We start from the raw sequence: 19,050 nt of genomic DNA, 5'->3' as shown, positions 1-19,050 counted from the left end.
TGCAGATTTTGTGGAGGAAGAATCCGGTTTCACGTTCTGTCGGATAATAATTCCGATATTTCAGGAAAAAGTTAAAGATTACAGATGTTTTCAACAAAAATAGCGCCTGGAAAAAATACGCAGCGAGAAATGTCAAATGGGAACGTTTGTGATGCAGCGGAACGAAGGAGTACTTAAATAATACATGGCACAATGGAGAAAGGCATAGTGGGTGGTAATCGGGCAATAACGTAACAAAGGGTGGTCCAGAGGAAGTGTTAGTGTGAATAGCAGAACCATTACCAGACAATGGGAGCGATGCTTATCATCCGATACGTTGAACCTAATGTTGAGGCCAGAAGACGAGAACATGCTTACAATATAGGCTGTCACCGCCTTTTAATCAGACCAGGCAGCTTTGCCAGCCCGGATTGATTTCCTGTATGCTTTGAATTCGGCAGCCAAGGGACGAATTCAAAAAGCAGCTTCTCTCATCTTTTCAGCTCTAGAGAACCAGGACGCACACATATTCAGGGCAGAGGTGGAGATTGACGCTGAATGTATGCTTATCCCAATTGAGGTGAACTTATGCGTACAGACAGGAAGATATACTGATCAAGTATCGGCCGGAACCAAACAAGGCTTTCGGTTATCCAACGAGTCACAGAGCCGAGTACCTCTGAGATATTTTAACTTTACTCAGTTTGGCGGGTTTCACTTTGCTCTGGGATTTGGATGCTGAGGGAACATCGGCGTAAAATCACACGTTTTAACGTGAAATACGTCTGTTTTCTCACATGTCGAGCGGCTGTTAGAAGCGGAACTTTGAGTAAAACATGGCGGGGCTCGTCCGGGATTTGGCTCGTGACTCTCGCATTTCAAATGTGATCATTCCGAAGGGAGAATCATAACCGTGGACCAACGAGCCGCCGACAGTGAAAAGCGCAGCTCTCAGATTCTGACGGTGGTGAGAAATGATATGATGGCCCATCGTGCATGTGCTGTCTCTCAGATACCTATCGAATTAGTGCCCCTCGCCATTGTACTGCAACTGTTCTCATTTTGACGAATATATTATTAATTTGAGACATGACATGAGGAAAGTACAGCATCCCTGTCAGTAAAAGGGGAATTTGGAGATGAGATGAAATGTGAATGTCAAAAAGTGTTTAACCTGCAAGCCAACGACGACGAGAATGGGATTCGAACCCATGCGTGCAGAGCACAATGGATTAGCAGTCCATCGCCTTAACCTCTCGGCCACCTCGTCTCTGCTATAAGATATCGTCAGCCATTCAATCTCCTGCTTTTTGTATCCAAACAGAAATAATGTGCAAGAAAGTCCACTTCACAGCTTGCTCTGCCCGTGCATGCAGATCGACAATGATGAAAACTTGCCATGAGATTCTTTGAGCAAACAGCCTTCCTTCACTTCAGGTGAGTGACTGGAACAGATGGCTGGTTTCTCGGCAGAATCACAACAAAGAATATAAAATGTCTCGTAGCGAGCTAAGTTGACCGCGGCAGGACTCGAACCTGCAATCTTCTGATAACTTTGCGGTTGTCATCGAAGTCAGACGCCTTATCCATTAGGCCACGCGGCCACTGCCAGCCACATTCATTGTGTTGTTGTATATATTGCGAGCAAATTCGGGGCAACTGCAATATCAAGGAGTGGATTTAGGAAAAGATGAGCATATTTCGAGTGAATGAACAGATGCACTGCGATCTGGGTGCGCACCGGCGCAGGCAACCCCAATGTAAATTGGAACACTATAGTTTAACAATTCGGTCATTGCAGCTGAAATCATACTCCTTCTCAAACAATACAGGATGACCCGGGTTTATGAGATAATCCGTTTTAAAGGGAAAGATTATGATCCGGAACTGACAACCAGCCCATTTAAACAGACACAGAATGATCCGGAATTGCAAGGACATCCCTTTTACCCAGATGCAGAATGACCCTTGACTGACAGCAGTTCCCTTTTAAAAGAATAAAGTGAGATTTCGATCATCCCTGAAGGCAATTGTGCAGTGGGGCTCAGGACCACGCGGCGCAGAGACTGTTATTGAAGCCACAGGTGATAGACAAGGAGGGAGGGAAGGACGTAAAACCAGCCCAGTCTGAAACACACGAACAAACTAATATTCCTTAACCTCCAAAGCCAGGTTTTGAAATTTCAAATTGGAAATCCGGGACAGACAGCACATCCCTTTGAAACAGACACAGAATGATGAGGGTCTGATAGCACACCATTTTACAGAGACAGAGAATGATCTTGGACAGACAGCAAATCCCCTTAAAAGGGACACGGAAATAGAATGAATAAAAACAGATAAAATTGTAAAACTCGGCAGGTCGTGCAGATTTTGTGGAGGAAGAATCCGGTTTCACGTTCTGTCGGATAATAATTCCGATATTTCAGGAAAAAGTTAAAGATTACAGATGTTTTCAACAAAAATAGCGCCTGGAAAAAATACGCAGCGAGAAATGTCAAATGGGAACGTTTGTGATGCAGCGGAACGAAGGAGTAATTAAATAATACATGGCACAATGGAGAAAGGCAAAGTGGGTGGTAATCGGGCAATAACGTAACAAAGGGTGGTCCAGAGGAAGTGTTAGTGGGAAAGCAGAACCATTACCAGACAATGGGAGCGATGCTTATCATCCGATACGTTGAACCTAATGTTGAGGCCAGAAGACGAGAACATGCTTACAATATAGGCTGTCACCGCCTTTTAATCAGACCAGGCAGCTTTGCCAGCCCGGATTGATTTCCTGTATGCTTTGAATTCGGCAGCCAAGGGACGAATTCAAAAAGCAGCTTCTCTCATCTTTTCAGCTCTAGAGAACCAGGACGCACACATATTCAGGGCAGAGGTGGAGATTGACGCTGAATGTATGCTTATCCCAATTGAGGTGAACTTATGCGTACAGACAGGAAGATATACTGATCAAGTATCGGCCGGAACCAAACAAGGCTTTCGGTTATCCAACGAGTCACAGAGCCGAGTACCTCTGAGATATTTTAACTTTACTCAGTTTGGCGGGTTTCACTTTGCTCTGGGATTTGGATGCTGAGGGAACATCGGCGTAAAATCACACGTTTTAACGTGAAATACGTCTGTTTTCTCACATGTCGAGCGGCTGTTAGAAGCGGAACTTTGAGTAAAACATGGCGGGGCTCGTCCGGGATTTGGCCCGTGACTCTCGCATTTCAAATGTGATCATTCCGAAGGGAGAATCATAACCGTGGACCAACGAGCCGCCGACAGTGAAAAGCGCAGCTCTCAGATTCTGACGGTGGTGAGAAATGATATGATGGCCCATCGTGCATGTGCTGTCTCTCAGATACCTATCGAATTAGTGCCCCTCGCCATTGTACTGCAACTGTTCTCCTTTTGACGAATATATTATTAATTTGAGACATGACATGAGGAAAGTACAGCATCCCTGTCAGTAAAAGGGGAATTTGGAGATGAGATGAAATGTGAATGTCAAAAAGTGTTTAACCTGCAAGCCAACGACGACGAGAATGGGATTCGAACCCATGCGTGCAGAGCACAATGGATTAGCAGTCCATCGCCTTAACCTCTCGGCCACCTCGTCTCTGCTATAAGATATCGTCAGCCATTCAATCTCCTGCTTTTTGTATCCAAACAGAAATAATGTGCAAGAAAGTCCACTTCACAGCTTGCTCTGCCCGTGCATGCAGATCGACAATGATGAAAACTTGCCATGAGATTCTTTGAGCAAACAGCCTTCCTTCACTTCAGGTGAGTGACTGGAACAGATGGCTGGTTTCTCGGCAGAATCACAACAAAGAATATAAAATGTCTCGTAGCGAGCTAAGTTGACCGCGGCAGGACTCGAACCTGCAATCTTCTGATAACTTTGCGGTTGTCATCGAAGTCAGACGCCTTATCCATTAGGCCACGCGGCCGCTGCCAGCCACATTCATTGTGTTGTTGTATATATTGCGAGCAAATTCGGGGCAACTGCAATATCAAGGAGTGGATTTAGGAAAAGATGAGCATATTTCGAGTGAATGAACAGATGCACTGCGATCTGGGTGCGCACCGGCGCAGGCAACCCCAATGTAAATTGGAACACTATAGTTTAACAATTCGGTCATTGCAGCTGAAATCATACTCCTTCTCAAACAATACAGGATGACCCGGGTTTATGAGATAATCCGTTTTAAAGGGAAAGATTATGAACCGGAACTGACAACCAGCCCATTTAAACAGACACAGAATGATCCGGAATTGCAAGGACATCCCTTTTACCCAGATGCAGAATGACCCTTGACTGACAGCAGTTCCCTTTTAAAAGAATAAAGTGAGATTTCGATCATCCCTGAAGGCAATTGTGCAGTGGGGCTCAGGACCACGCGGCGCAGAGACTGTTATTGAAGCCACAGGTGATAGACAAGGAGGGAGGGAAGGACGTAAAACCAGCCCAGTCTGAAACACACGAACAAACTAATATTCCTTAACCTCCAAAGCCAGGTTTTGAAATTTCAAATTGGAAATCCGGGACAGACAGCACATCCCTTTGAAACAGACACAGAATGATGAGGGTCTGATAGCACACCATTTTACAGAGACAGAGAATGATCTTGGACAGACAGCAAATCCCCTTAAAAGGGACACGGAAATAGAATGAATAAAAACAGATAAATATGTAAAACTCGGCAGGTCCTGCAGATTTTGTGGAGGAAGAATCCGGTTTCACGTTCTGTCGGATAATAATTCCGATATTTCAGGAAAAAGTTAAAGATTACAGATGTTTTCAACAAAAATAGCGCCTGGAAAAAATACGCAGCGAGAAATGTCAAATGGGAACGTTTGTGATGCAGCGGAACGAAGGAGTAATTAAATAATACATGGCACAATGGAGAAAGGCAAAGTGGGTGGTAATCGGGCAATAACGTAACAAAGGGTGGTCCAGAGGAAGTGTTAGTGTGAATAGCAGAACCATTACCAGACAATGGGAGCGATGCTTATCATCCGATACGTTGAACCTAATGTTGAGGCCAGAAGACGAGAACATGCTTACAATATAGGCTGTCACCGCCTTTTAATCAGACCAGGCAGCTTTGCCAGCCCGGATTGATTTCCTGTATGCTTTGAATTCGGCAGCCAAGGGACGAATTCAAAAAGCAGCTTCTCTCATCTTTTCAGCTCTAGAGAACCAGGACGCACACATATTCAGGGCAGAGGTGGAGATTGACGCTGAATGTATGCTTATCCCAATTGAGGTGAACTTATGCGTACAGACAGGAAGATATACTGATCAAGTGTCGGCCGGAACCAAACAAGGCTTTCGGTTATCCAACGAGTCACAGAGCCGAGTACCTCTGAGATATTTTAACTTTACTCAGTTTGGCGGGTTTCACTTTGCTCTGGGATTTGGATGCTGAGGGAACATCGGCGTAAAATCACACGTTTTAACGTGAAATACGTCTGTTTTCTCACATGTCGAGCGGCTGTTAGAAGCGGAACTTTGAGTAAAACATGGCGGGGCTCGTCCGGGATTTGGCCCGTGACTCTCGCATTTCAAATGTGATCATTCCGAAGGGAGAATCATAACCGTGGACCAACGAGCCGCCGACAGTGAAAAGCGCAGCTCTCAGATTCTGACGGTGGTGAGAAATGATATGATGGCCCATCGTGCATGTGCTGTCTCTCAGATACCTATCTAATTAGTGCCCCTCGCCATTGTACTGCAACTGTTCTCCTTTTGACGAATATATTATTAATTTGAGACATGACATGAGGAAAGTACAGCATCCCTGTCAGTAAAAGGGGAATTTGGCGATGAGGTTAAATGTGAATGTCAAAAAGTGGATAAGCTGCAAGACAACGACGACGAGAATGGGATTCGAACCCATGCGTGCAGAGCACAATGGATTAGCAGTCCATCGCCTTAATCTCTCGGCCACCTCGTCTCTGCTATAAGACATCGTCAGCCATTCAATCTCCTGCTTTTTGTATCCAAACATAAAAAATGTGCAAGAAAGTCCACTTCACAGCTTGCTCTGCCCGTGCATGCAGATCGACAATGATGAAAACTTGCCATGAGATTCTTTGAGCAAACAGCCTTCCTTCACTTCAGGTGAGTGACTGGAAGAGATGGTTGGTTTCTGGGCAGAATCACAACAAAGAATATAAAATGTCTCGTAGCGAGCTAAGTTGACCGCGGCAGGACTCGAACCTGCAATCTTCTGATAACTTTGCGGTTGTCATCGAAGTCAGACGCCTTATCCATTAGGCCACGCGGCCGCTGCCAGCAACATTTATTGTGTTGTTGTATATATTGCGAGCAAATTCGGGGCAACTGCAATATCAAGGAGTGGATTTCGGAAAAGATGAGCATATTTCGAGTGAATGAACAGATGCACTGCGATCTGGGTGCGCACCGGCGCAGGCAACCCCAATGTAAATTGGAACACTATAGTTTAACAATTCGGTCATTGCAGCTGAAATCATACTCCTTCTCAAACAATACAGGATGACCCGGGTTTATGAGAAAATCCGTTTTAAAGGGAAAGATTATGAACCGGAACTGACAACCTGCCCATTTAAACAGACACAGAATGATCCGGGATTGCAAGGACATCCCTTTTACCCAGATGCAGAATGAACCTTGACTGACAGCAGTTCCCTTTTAAAAGAATAAAGTGAGATTTCGAACATCCCTGAAGGCAATTGTGCAGTGGGGCTCAGGACCACGCGGCGCAGAGACTGTTATTGAAGCCACAGGTGATAGACAAGGAGGGAGGGAAGGACGTAAAACCAGCCCAGTCTGAAACACACAAACAAACTAATATTCCTTAACCTCCAAAGGCAGGTTTTGAAATTTCAAATTGGAAATCCGGGACAGACAGCACATCCCTTTGAAACAGACACAGAATGATGAGGGTCTGATAGCACACCATTTTACAGAGACAGAGAATGATCTTGGACAGACAGCAAATCCCCTTAAAAGGGACACGGAAATAGAATGAATAAAAACAGATAAATATGTAAAACTCGGCAGGTCGTGCAGATTTTGTGGAGGAAGAATCCGGTTTCACGTTCTGTCGGATAATAATTGCGATATTTCAGGAAAAAGTTAAAGATTACAGATGTTTTCAACAAAAATAGCGCCTGGAAAAAATACGCAGCGAGAAATGTCAAATGGGAACGTTTGTGATGCAGCGGAACGAAGGAGTGATTAAATAATACATGGCACAATGGAGAAAGGCAAAGTGGGTGGTAATCGGGCAATAACGTAACAAAGGATGGTCCAGAGGAAGTGTTAGTGGGAATAGCAGAACCATTACCAGACAATGGGAGCGGTGCTTATCATTCGATACGTTGAACCTAATGTTGAGGCCAGAAGACGAGAACATGCTTACAATATAGGCTGTCACCGCCTTTTAATCAGACCAGGCAGCTTTGCCAGCCCGGATTGATTTCCTGTATGCTTTGAATTCGGCAGCCAAGGGACGAATTCAAAAAGCAGCTTCTCTCATCCTTTCAGCTCTAGAGAACCAGGACGCACTCATATTCAGGGCAGAGGTGGAGATTGACGCTGAATGTATGCTTATCCCAATTGAGGTGAACTTATGCGTACAGACAGGAAGATATACTGATCAAGTATCGGCCGGAACCAAACAAGGCTTTCGGTTATCCAACGAGTCACAGAGCCGAGTACCTCTGAGATATTTTAACTTTACTCAGTTTGGCGGGTTTCACTTTGCTCTGGGATTTGGATGCTGAGGGAACATCGGCGTAAAATCACACGTTTTAACGTGAAATACGTCTGTTTTCTCACATGTCGAGCGGCTGTTAGAAGCGGAACTTTGAGTAAAACATGGCGGGGCTCGTCCGGGATTTGGCCCCTGACTCTCGCATTTCAAATGTGATCATTCCGAAGGGAGAATCATAACCGTGGACCAACGAGCCGCCGACAGTGAAAATTGAATTTGATTTGTTTTAAATAAATAAATAATTGATTCATAATCCATATATTTTTGATTGAACAAAGGCTGTGTGACTGGAAGAATTAGATTGGAAATGAGGAGGTGCAGTCAATAAATACCCAAACACAGGAAGCCCATGCTGGAAGACAAGACACGAGGGAAGCTGTGGGCTACAAAGGCGATCTTTTAAAGTCGCGTGTGACTTGCTGCTGGATCTGACAGCAGCTGCTTGTGCTGTGAAAGAGGTCAAATGTTATAGAGCCCGGAGCAGGCGGAACAGAAAAAGAACATTTAATTTGGAAGTTACAAAGTTGGGATTGGATATAAATATATATATATATAGATATATATATATATATATACAAAGTCAGTCAGTCAGTCATGTCTTGTCTCGTCCTGTCTTGATTTTATTTTATTTGATTTGAATTTGAAAATAAGTTTGGCGATGTCATCACATCACACAGCCCACACGTAAGCCCTCGATAAAATCGCTATATTTCTAACTTGTGTATTTTCTCTTCTTTCAGATGTGGAATAGCAAAATCCCACAGCAGATTCTTCTACCGTCCGAGAGTCCACGAAAGAGTGTTCAATCAAATCAGTACGGTTTCAAGCTGCATGCAATGCATTTTTCTCACATAACAGTAAGATCGCACAGCGCATTTGCACACACACTGGCTTACACAAACACACAAACAAACTAAAATTCCTGCACCCTCTAAAGGCAGTTTTTGAAATTTGAAATTTGAACTCTGGGACAGGCAGCACATCGCTTTTAAACAGATACAGAATGATGCAGAGCTGATAGCACACCGTTTTAAATAGACAGAGAATGATCCCAGACAGACAGCACATCCCCGTAAAAGGGACACAAAACAGGATGAATAAAAACAGATAAATATGTAAAACACAACAGCTGGTGCAGATTCAGTGGATGAAGAAATCGTTTTCACGTTCTGTCGGATAATCATTCCTATATTTTAAGAAAAAGTTCACGATTACAGGTTTTTCAACAAAAATAGCGCCTGGAAATAATACGCAGCGAGAAAGGTCAATTGGGAACGTCTGTGATACAGTGGAACGCAGCAGTGATTAAACAATACATGGCACAATGGAGAAAGGTTAAGTGGGTGGTAATCGGGCAAGAACGTATCAAAGGATGGTCCAGAGGAGGTGTTAGTGGGAATAGCAGAACCATTACCAGACAATGGGAGCGGTGCTTATCACCCGATACGTTGAACCTAATGTTGAGGCCAGAAGACGAGAACATGCCTACAATATAAGGTGTCAACGCCTTTTAATCAGACCAGGCAGCTTGGCCACCCCGGATTGATTTCCTGTCCGCTTTGAATTCGGCAACCAAGGGACTAATTCAAAAACTAGCTTCTATCATCTTTTCAGCTCTCGAGAAACAAGACGCATTCATATTCAGGGCAGAGGTGAAGATTGACGCTGAATGGATGCGTATCCCCACTGAGCAGAGCTGATGCGTACAGACAGGAAGATATACTGATCAATTATTGGCCGGAACTAAACACGGGTTTAGGTTATCCAACGAGTCACAGAGCCGAGTATCTCTGAGATACTTTAACTTTACTCAGTTGTGTGAGTTTCACTTTGCTCTGGGATTTGGATGCTAAGGGAACAATCGCTGCAAAATCACACGTTTTAAAGTGAAATATGTCTGTTTTCTCACATGTCAAGCGGCTGTGAGGAGTGGAACTTTGAATAAAAAATGGCGGGGCTCGTCCAGGATTTGGCCCGAGACCTCTCGCATTTCAAATGTGATCATTGCTAAGCGAGAATCATACCCCGAAACCAACGAGCTGCCGACAGTGAAGAGTGCAGCTCTCAGATTCTGACGGTAGTGAGAAAAGATGTTAGGCCCATCGTATTATGCTGTCACTCAGAGACCTATCGAATTAGTCCCCCTCTCCTCAGTCCAACAAATGTTATCCATTTGACGAATATATTATTAATTTGAGACATGACATGATCAAAATGCAGCATCCTTGTCAGTGAAAGGGAAATTCGGCGATGAGGTTAACGTGATTGACAAAGTTACCAGGGGAGTCAAAGCTGAGCACAAATACGATGAGGATAAGATTCGAACCCATGCGTGCAGAACAAAATTGATTAATAGTTCATCGCCTTAATTTCTCGGCCACCTCTTCTCTTATTCAGCCAATCGTCAGCCTTTCAATCTCCTGCTTTTTGTAACCCAACAGAAATAATGTGCAAGAAAGTCCACTTCACAGCTTGCTGCGCCCGTGCATGCAGATCAACAATGATTAACACGTGCCACTAGATTCTTAACGCAAACAGCCTTCCTTTACTTCAGGTGAGTGACTCGAAGAGATGGTTGTTTTTTCGGCAGAATCGCAACAAATATAAAATTTCACGCAGCAAGTTAATTGACCGCGGCAAGATACGAATCTGCAATGTTTTGATAAGTTAGCGGTTATATCGAAGTCAGATGCCGTATCCATTAGACCACGCGGCCACTGCCACCATCATACAATGTGTTGTTGTGTATATTGCGAGCAAAATCAAGGAGTGGATTTAGGAAAAAATGAGCATATTTCGAGTAAATGAACAGATGCACTGCGATCTGGGTGCGCACAGGCGCAGGCAACCCCAATGTAAATTGGAGCACAACAGTTTAACCATTCGGTCATTGCAGCTGAAATCATACTCCTTCTCAAACTATACAGGATGACCCCGGTTTATGAGAAAATCCGTTTTAAAGGGAAAGATTATGAACCGGAACTGTCAGCCAGCCCTTTTAAACAGATACAGAATGATCGGGGACTGCAAGGACATCCCTTTTATCCAGATGCAGAATCACCCTTGACTGACCGCAGTTCCCTTTTAAATGAATAAAGTGAGATTTCTATCATCCCTGAAGGCAATTGTGCTGTGGAGCTCAGGACCACGCGGGGCAGAGACGGTAATTGAAGCCACAGGTGGTAGACAGGCAGGAAGGAGGGAGGGATGTAAAACCAGCCCAGTCTGAAAGACAATTTAGAAATATATATATATTAAACAACTTAAGAAAATAAATACATTTAATTTTTATTTAAAAAAAATTGAATTTGATTTATTTTAAATAAATAACTAATTGATTCATAATCTAGATATTTTTTGATTGAACGAAGGCTGTGTGACTGGAATAATTCCATTAGAAATGAGGGGGTGCCTCTTATCAACAACGGCAGACATTGATATGGAGATTCAACATCTCCTCCAGTGCTCCAGTGCTGCCTTCGGCCGCCTGCCGAAAAAACTGTTTGAAGACCAGGCCCTCAAATCTACCACCTAACTCATGGTCTACAGGGCTGTAATAATACCCGCCCTCCTGTATGGGTCTGAGGCATGGACGATGCAGAAGGCACCTCAGGTCGCTGGAGATATATCACCAACGATGTCTCCGCAAGATCCTGCAAATTTCCTGGGAGGACAAGCGCATCAACATCAGTGTCCTCGACCAGGGTAACATCCCCAGTATTGAAGCACTGACCACACTCGATCAGCTTCGCTGGGCAGGCCACATAGTACGCATTCCAGATGTGAGACTCCCGAAGCAATGCTTTATGCGGAACTCCTTCCTGGTAAACGAGCCAAAGGAGTACAGCGTAACAGTTATAAGGACACCCTCAAAGCCTCGCTGGGAAAGTGCGACATCACCACTGACATCTGTGAGACCCTGGCCGCAGATCGCCCGAGGTGGAGAAAATCCATCCGGGAGGGCGTTGAGCTCTTTGAGGCTCGATGCAAGGAGCATGAAGAGCCCAGGCGCACGCAGCAGGAGGAGCGTGCGGCAAACCAGCCCTACCGACCCCTTCCCCTGACGAATGTCTGTCCCACCTGTGAAAGGGTCTGTGGCTCTCGTATCGGACTGCTTAGCCATCAAATAATTCACTTTGGGAGTGGAAGCAAGTCCTCCATAGGACCCCTGGACCTGATGGCTTATATCCTGTGGATACAACAAATGCATCCATAGGATATAAGCCATCAGGTCCAGGGGACTTGTCCGCCTTTAGTCCCATTATTTTACCTCATACTGCGTCATTAGTGATAATGATAGTATTAAGTTCCTCCCTCCATATAGCCCTTGGATTATCCACTATTTGGATGTTTTTACTGACTTCTACCGTGAGAACTGAAACAAAATATGTGTTCAAAGTCTCTGCCATTTCCCTGTTCTCGATTATTAATGCCCCAGTCTCATCCTCCACGAGACTAACATTTACTTTGCCACTCTTTTCCTTTTTACCTACCTGTAGAAACTCTTACTATCTGTTTTTATATTTCGTTCAAGTTAACATTCATAATCTACCCTCTTTTAACCATATTTTTAGTCGTTCTTTGCTGGATTATAGAAATGTTCCAATCCTCTGGACTTTCGGAAGTGGATGATTGGGTGAGCGTGATGGAACAGGTGGCCGAAAAGTTGCTGCAAAATAATTCAGAACAATTACACCTCAAACGACCTCCAAACAGAGCGGATTACGTGCGATTGCCTGCAGCTACTGATTCATCGTGAACAGGGCTCGAACTTACTCAGAAGCAATTCGATTACATTCCTAATCCAAAGATTTAACCACCCAGCCACGGCAGCTAGCACGTCGCATTTTTTTAAACACACACTGAATGAAGCAGCACTGAGAGCGCAAACTTTTTAAACAGATAAAGACTTATCTTAGACTGACAATGCAACAACTTGATGTCGCTGTATTACACAATGGAAAGCGGGAATGGATGAATCGCTTTCGGCGGGAATTAAATGATGTACTCCTTGCTTGTCTCAGCTAATCAGCTCGTTGGTCAAGGGGTATGATTGTCAATTATGTAGGGAAAATAATGGAACCCTTACTAATGGAGAAAATAGAAGAACATCTAGAAACCAAAAGTATAAAAATGAATAATCAGCATGGATTTCAACAGGGAAAGTACTGTGGACCAAACTCATAATTTTTGAAGAGGTTATAGAGAGGGTAGACATTGATCATGCAATAAGTGTAATGTATCTAGATTTTCAAAAGACCCTCGCTATGAAACCCAATAATAGGCTGCTGAGCAACGTCAGTGTCTAAGCAGCAGAATGCATAGCGAGCTATCTTCAACACTGAAATCAAGATTGGAGGTAAAAGGCAGATATTCATATTGGCAGAAGATGGGTAGTGGTGTTCCAAAAGGATCAATGCCGGAACCACTATTGTTCACAATTTATATGAACGATTTAGAATTTGGAGCTAAAAACAGAATTTCCAAATTTGCCAATGATACCAAATTGGAGGAAATGTATACTGAGTAGGACTGCAACAAATTAAGGACAACATTAATAAACAAGCAGAATGGGCATATAATTTTCAATTAACTTCCACACACATACATGTGAGGTAATACATTTTGGTGGGAAGAATATTGAGGTCACTTATTACTTGGCGCAAACGACTCTAGGTGTGGTAGAGGAACAATAGGATCTCTGAGTACAATTACACAAATCACAAAAATTGTGACAGAGTTTAGCAAGGAAAGATAAACGTAACTAAGCAGTGGAGGTTATTTCTAGTGGTATAGAATTGTAAAATACGAAGGTTGTGCTAAACCTGTATTGAACCTCGGTTAGACCACACTTAGAGTACTGCATGCAGTTCTGGTCATCCTCTTATAAAGATGATATAGAGCTACTTGGGAGGGTGCAGAGAAGAATTACACGGATGCTACCAGAAATGGGAGGTCATTCATAAGTGGAAATAATAAACAAGCTGGGTCTCTTTTCTCTTGAAGATTGATCTATAGGGGTAACCTAATAGATTTATATAACATCATGAAAGATTTTGATCGAATGTTTACAGAGAGAATGTTTTCACATGTGGGGAAGAGCATAACTGGAGTCCTCCAATATAAGATAGTCATCTAGAAATGCAGAAATCAAATAGAGAATTCAGAAGCAACTTCTTTCTGGAAAGAGTAATGAGAATGTGGAACTGAAAAGCGTAAGAGTGGTTCAAGCGACTAGTATAGATACATTTAAGGAGAGGCTATACAAGCATATGGGGTAGAAAGGAATAGCTGCCTATGCTGATAGATTTAAATCAAGAAAGACTCCAGAATATTCAAGTGGAACATAAACGCTAGCATGGTCAGAATAGCCAGAATGGCAGTATACGCTATGCTCTCCGCTGTAAGCCTATTTAATTCAGTTATCTGCAGGATTATGCATTGGATTCAATGATAAGCTCTCTGAGTACAGGTAGGAGTGTCTGGGTCACTGTAAGAGCTTTCTGTTTCTGTGTAATAGTTTCTGGGTCTCTTTAGGTGCTGTCTTGGTCTGTGTTGCAGCTGACTGTGTCAGATTATGAGCTGACTGTGTCTGTTTAAGTGTTGTCCGGGTTTGTGTAGGAGCGTCGGGGCTTGTGTTGCAGCTCCATGTGTCAGGTTTGGAGCTGACTGGGTCTGTGCAAGAGTTGTTTCTGTTTGTGCCGGAGAGTCTGCGTCTGTGTTGGAGTGTGTCTGTCTGTGGTTGATCTCCCTCGGTCAGTGTGGTTCTGCATTGAGCTTTTTGATTCAGTACCGGTGCTGTCTTGATCTTTAAATGAGGTGTCTGCATCTCCGAAGCGAGCTGTCTGGCTCGGTGTAGGAGCAGTCTGGACCTTTGTGGGAACAGTCTGCGCCTGTGTAAGAACTGCTTATATCTGTGTAGGAGCTCTTGGATCTGTGGTGGTGATGCCTTGGCCAGGGTAGAGCTGTCTATGTCTATGTAGAAGGGAATTAATCTGTCTCGGAGGTCCCTATGTCTCTGAAAGTAGCTGTATGGGTCTGTGTAGGAAGGTTTGAGCCTGTGCTGTTGATCCCTGCTTCAGTGTAGCACCTGCCTGGTTCTGCACAGGAGCTACCAACTTTCGCGAAGGAAATGTCAATGTCTCTGTCGAAGCTCTCTGGAAATGTGTTGGTATTGTCTGCGGCTGATGAGGACATGTTTGCTCCTGTGTAGGTGATGCTGGGTCTCTGAAAGGAACTGTCAGAATCTATAAACAAGCATTTCGATGCTCTGTCTGCGATATGCCTGTCTGCACAGGAGTGTATGGATCTGTGCAGTAATGTCTGGCTCGCTGTAGGATCAGTACTCCTCTGTACGGGAGCTGCCTGGGTCTGTTTATCCGCTGTCTGGGGCGGTGCATGAAAAGTCTGGATCTGTGAAGGTAGATTGTGGGACTGTGTCGGAAGATTGTGAATCTGTGAAGGAATAGTCTGGGGCTGTGAAAGTACATAGAAATCTAGATATCCACAGCGCTGAAGGTGGCCACTTCGGCCCATAGTATACATGCCAGCCGACGAAGAGCCATAAGGCCCTTTGATCAACAACCCTGAAGGCTCTATATGAACCTGTGAAGTATGACAATGGCGGAAAGATAAAGAACGCCCAACCCAATAAGTCCGCCCCACACAACTTCTACACCCTTTGCACCGAAAAATTATACACACCACCCCAACCCGAGCCATGCGAACGCATGGGAGAAGCAAAAAAGCAGAAAAAAAACAGGCTAATTGTGGGAAAAAAATCTGTTAAACTTCCTCTCCATCTACGCGATCAAAATTAGTCCAAGAGATCAACTTGGTCGTATTGGAATTCCTGCAGTACTTACCATCGTATCTGCGTCAGCCAACAAAAGTTTATCCAGCTGAATCCCACTTACCAGCTCTCGGTCCGTAACTCTGCTGGTGACAGCAAGGATATTGGTTGGTTAGGCCGCTGCTGGAGTATTGTTAGCAGTTCTGCTCACCACATTTAAAAAAAAAGATGTGATTGCGCTGGAAAGGGTACTGAGGAGATTTACAAAAAAAGTTGCCTGGACTGGAGAATTTTGTTGATGAGGAAAGATTGGAAATGCTGAGTCTGTTTTCTTTGGACCAGAGGAGGCTGAGGGGAGACTATATTGAGGTGCATAACTTTATGAGGGCCTTAGATAGAGTTGGTAGGAAGGTCCTGTTTCCCTTTGCAGAGTGGTCAACAATCAGCGGGAATCGATTTAAACTAATTTCGGGGTGGACCAATTCCCCTATCTCGGGCGCCTCCTATCAACAAGAGCAGGCAATGATGACGAGATCCAACACCGCCTCCAGTGCGCCAGTGCAGCCTTCGGCCGCCTGACGAAAAGAGTGTTTGAAGATGAGTCACTCAAAACTTTCACCAAGCTCGTGGTCTACAAGGCTGTAGCAATACACGCCCTCCTGTGTGGCTCAGGGATGTGGACTATGTACAGAAAACACCTCATGTCGCTGGAGAAATGCCACCAGCGATGTCTCCTCAAGATCTTGCAAATCCCCTGGCAGGACGGCTGCGCAAACATTCGCGTCCTAGTCCATGACATCATCCCCAGCATTGCACCACTTACCACACTTGGTCAGCTCCGCTGGGCAGGCCATATGCCACACACGAGACTGCCAGAGCAAGCGCTCTTCTCGGAACTCGTCCACGGCAAGTGAGCCAAAGGCGGACAGAGGAAACGTAACAAAGAGACCCTCAAAGCCTCCCTGATAAAGTGTGCCATCCCCACTGTGACCTGGGAGTCCTTGGCCATAGATCGCCCGAAGTGAAGGAAGTGCATGGGGGTGTGTGCTGAGGTCATCGAGTATCGTCGCCGAGAGCATGGAGAAATCAGGTGCAGGCAGCGGAAGGAGCTGCGGCAAACCAGGCTCCCTGCCAATCCTTTCTCTCAACGACAGTCTATCTGACCTGTGACAGAGACTGTTGGTTCCCGTATTGAACTGTACAGCCATCTAAGAACACATGCGAAGAGTGGAAGCAAGTCTTCCTCGATTCCGAGGGACTGCCTATGATGATGATTTAGGCGGAGGGTTAGACGAGCTGTGAGGATAAATGTCTTTACCCAGGGCGTCATGGTAGTCGGGAACTCAAAGCCTCAATGCGGCAGAAATCCTCACACATTTTAAAAATACTTGGATGCCACTTAAATTGCTTTAACCCATAGGACGCACTTAGAGCTGGGAAGTGGGAATTCGGCTGGAAAGCTCTTGATCGGCCTCCTCGGGCACTATTGGTTGAAATGGCCTCCTTCCAGGCTGTACATTTTTGCTATTCCTGCACTACAAAGTGATCACATTTTAAAAGTAATTAATTTGCTCTGAACTGCTTTGGGAAGTGCTGAGGTGAAAGTCGCTATAGGAATGCTATCATTTTAATGTAAAAGTGCCATAAGCAAGTACATAGCATGAAGACCAGTTGCGTCACTCGGTTACCGCTTGGTGTTACTAACGCCAAATTGGCGAGTTCGAACCCATTACGGGCCATTTATTTTATTTTTGGTGGTAGAAACATAGACACAGAAACATAGAAAATAGGTGCAGCAGCAGGCCATTCAGCCCTTCTAGCCTGCACCGCCATTCAATGAGTTCATGGCTGAACATGAAACTTCAGTACCCACTTCCTGCTTTCACGCCATACCCCTTGATCCCCCCGAGTAGTAAGGACTTAATCTAACTCCCTTTTGAATATATTTAGTGAATTGGCCTCAACTACTTTCTGTGGTAGAGAATTCCACAGGTTCACCACTCTCTGGGTGAAGAAGTTTCTCCTTATCTCGGTGCTAAATGGCTTACCCCTTATCCTTAGACTGTGACCCCTGGTTCTGGACTTCCCCAACATTGGGAACATTCTTCCTGCATCCAACCTGTCCAAACCCGTCAGAATTTTAAACGTTTCTATGAGGTCCCCTCTCACTCTTCTGAACTCCAGTGAATACAAGCCTAGTTGATCCAGTCTTTCTTGATAGGTCAGTCCCACCATCCCGGGAATCAGTCTGGTGAATCTTCGCTGCACTCCCTCAATAGCAAGAATGTCCTTCCTCAAGTTAGGAGAACAAAACTGTACACAGTACTCCAGGTGTGGCCTCACCAAGGCCCTGTACAACTGTAGCAACACCTCCCTGCCCCTGTACTCAAATCCCCTCGCTATGAAGGCCAACATGCCATTTGCTTTCTTTACCGCCTGCTGTACCTGCATGCCGACCTTCAATGACTGATGTACCATGAACCCAGGTCTCGTTGCACCTTCCCGTTTCCTAATCTGTCACCATTCAGATAATAGTCTGTCTGTCTATTTTTACCACCAAAGTGGATAACCTCACATTTATCCACATTATACTTCATCTGCCACGCATTTGCCCACTCACCTAACCTAACCAACTCACTCTGTAGCCTCATAGCATCCTCCTCGCAGCTCACACTGCCACCCAACTTAGAGTCATCCGCAAATTTGGAGATACTACATTTAATCCCCTCGTCTAAATCATTAATGTACAATGTAAACAGCTGGGGCCCCAGCACAGAACCCTGCGGTACCCCACTAGTCACTGCCTGCCATTCCGAAAAGTACCCATTTACTCCTACTCTTTGCTTCCTGTCTGACAACCAGTTCTCAAATCACGTCAGCACACTACCCCCAATCCCATGTGCTTTAACTTTGCACATTAATCTCCTGTGTGGGACCTTGTCGAAAGCCTTCTGAAAGTCCAAATATACCACATCAACTGGTACTCCTTTGTCCACTTTATTGGAAACATCCTCAAAAAATTCCAGAAGATTTGTCAAGCATGATCTCCCTTTCACAAATCCATGCTGATTTGGACCTATCACGTCACCTCTTTCCAAATGCGCTGCTATGACATCCTTAATAATTGATTCCATCATTTTACCCACTACTGAGGTCAGGCTGACCGGTCTATAATTCCCTGCTTTCTCTCTCCCTCCTTTTTTAAAAAGTGGGGTTACATTGGCTGCCCTCCACTCGATAGGAACTGATCCAGAGTCAATGGAATGTTGGAAAATGACTGTCAATGCATCCGCTATTTCCAAGGCCACCTCCTTAAGTACTCTGGGATGCAGTCCATCAGGCCCTGGGGATTTATCGGCCTTCAATCCCATCAATTTCTCCAACACATATTCCCGACTAATAAAGATTTCCCTCAGTTCCTCCTCCTTAATAGACCCTCTGACCACTTTTATATCCGGAAGGTTGTTTGTGTCCTCCTTAGTGAATACTGATCCAAAGTACTTGTTCAATTGGTCT

The 19,050-nt window shown here is 44.7% G+C and overlaps 6 non-coding genes across 6 annotated transcripts; all 6 read right to left on the bottom strand.

The window, feature by feature from the left end:
* Window positions 1–1,167: 1,167 nt before the first annotated feature.
* On the bottom strand, window positions 1,168–1,249 carry trnas-gcu (transfer RNA serine (anticodon GCU)). Its single transcript has one exon. It is a non-coding gene; the product is annotated as a tRNA-Ser (tRNA).
* A 245-nt stretch (window positions 1,250–1,494) lies between these two features.
* On the bottom strand, window positions 1,495–1,583 carry trnar-ucg (transfer RNA arginine (anticodon UCG)). Its single transcript is given in 2 exon segments — window positions 1,495–1,530; window positions 1,547–1,583. It is a non-coding gene; the product is annotated as a tRNA-Arg (tRNA).
* Window positions 1,584–3,510: 1,927 nt separating this feature from the next.
* Window positions 3,511–3,592, bottom strand: trnas-gcu (transfer RNA serine (anticodon GCU)). Its single transcript has one exon. It is a non-coding gene; the product is annotated as a tRNA-Ser (tRNA).
* Window positions 3,593–3,837: 245 nt separating this feature from the next.
* On the bottom strand, window positions 3,838–3,926 carry trnar-ucg (transfer RNA arginine (anticodon UCG)). The gene is given in 2 exon segments: window positions 3,838–3,873; window positions 3,890–3,926. It is a non-coding gene; the product is annotated as a tRNA-Arg (tRNA).
* A 1,928-nt stretch (window positions 3,927–5,854) lies between these two features.
* Window positions 5,855–5,936, bottom strand: trnas-gcu (transfer RNA serine (anticodon GCU)). The gene has a single exon. It is a non-coding gene; the product is annotated as a tRNA-Ser (tRNA).
* Window positions 5,937–6,181: 245 nt separating this feature from the next.
* On the bottom strand, window positions 6,182–6,270 carry trnar-ucg (transfer RNA arginine (anticodon UCG)). The gene is given in 2 exon segments: window positions 6,182–6,217; window positions 6,234–6,270. It is a non-coding gene; the product is annotated as a tRNA-Arg (tRNA).
* Between the last annotated feature and the right edge of the window lie 12,780 nt (window positions 6,271–19,050).

The sequence above is a fragment of the Pristiophorus japonicus genome, unplaced genomic scaffold (genome assembly GCF_044704955.1).
Source record: "Pristiophorus japonicus isolate sPriJap1 unplaced genomic scaffold, sPriJap1.hap1 HAP1_SCAFFOLD_42, whole genome shotgun sequence".
NCBI classification, from domain to species: domain Eukaryota; kingdom Metazoa; phylum Chordata; class Chondrichthyes; family Pristiophoridae; genus Pristiophorus; species Pristiophorus japonicus.
The sequence above is the reverse complement of the archived record's forward strand: the minus strand, read 5'-3'. Positions and strand labels throughout refer to the sequence as shown.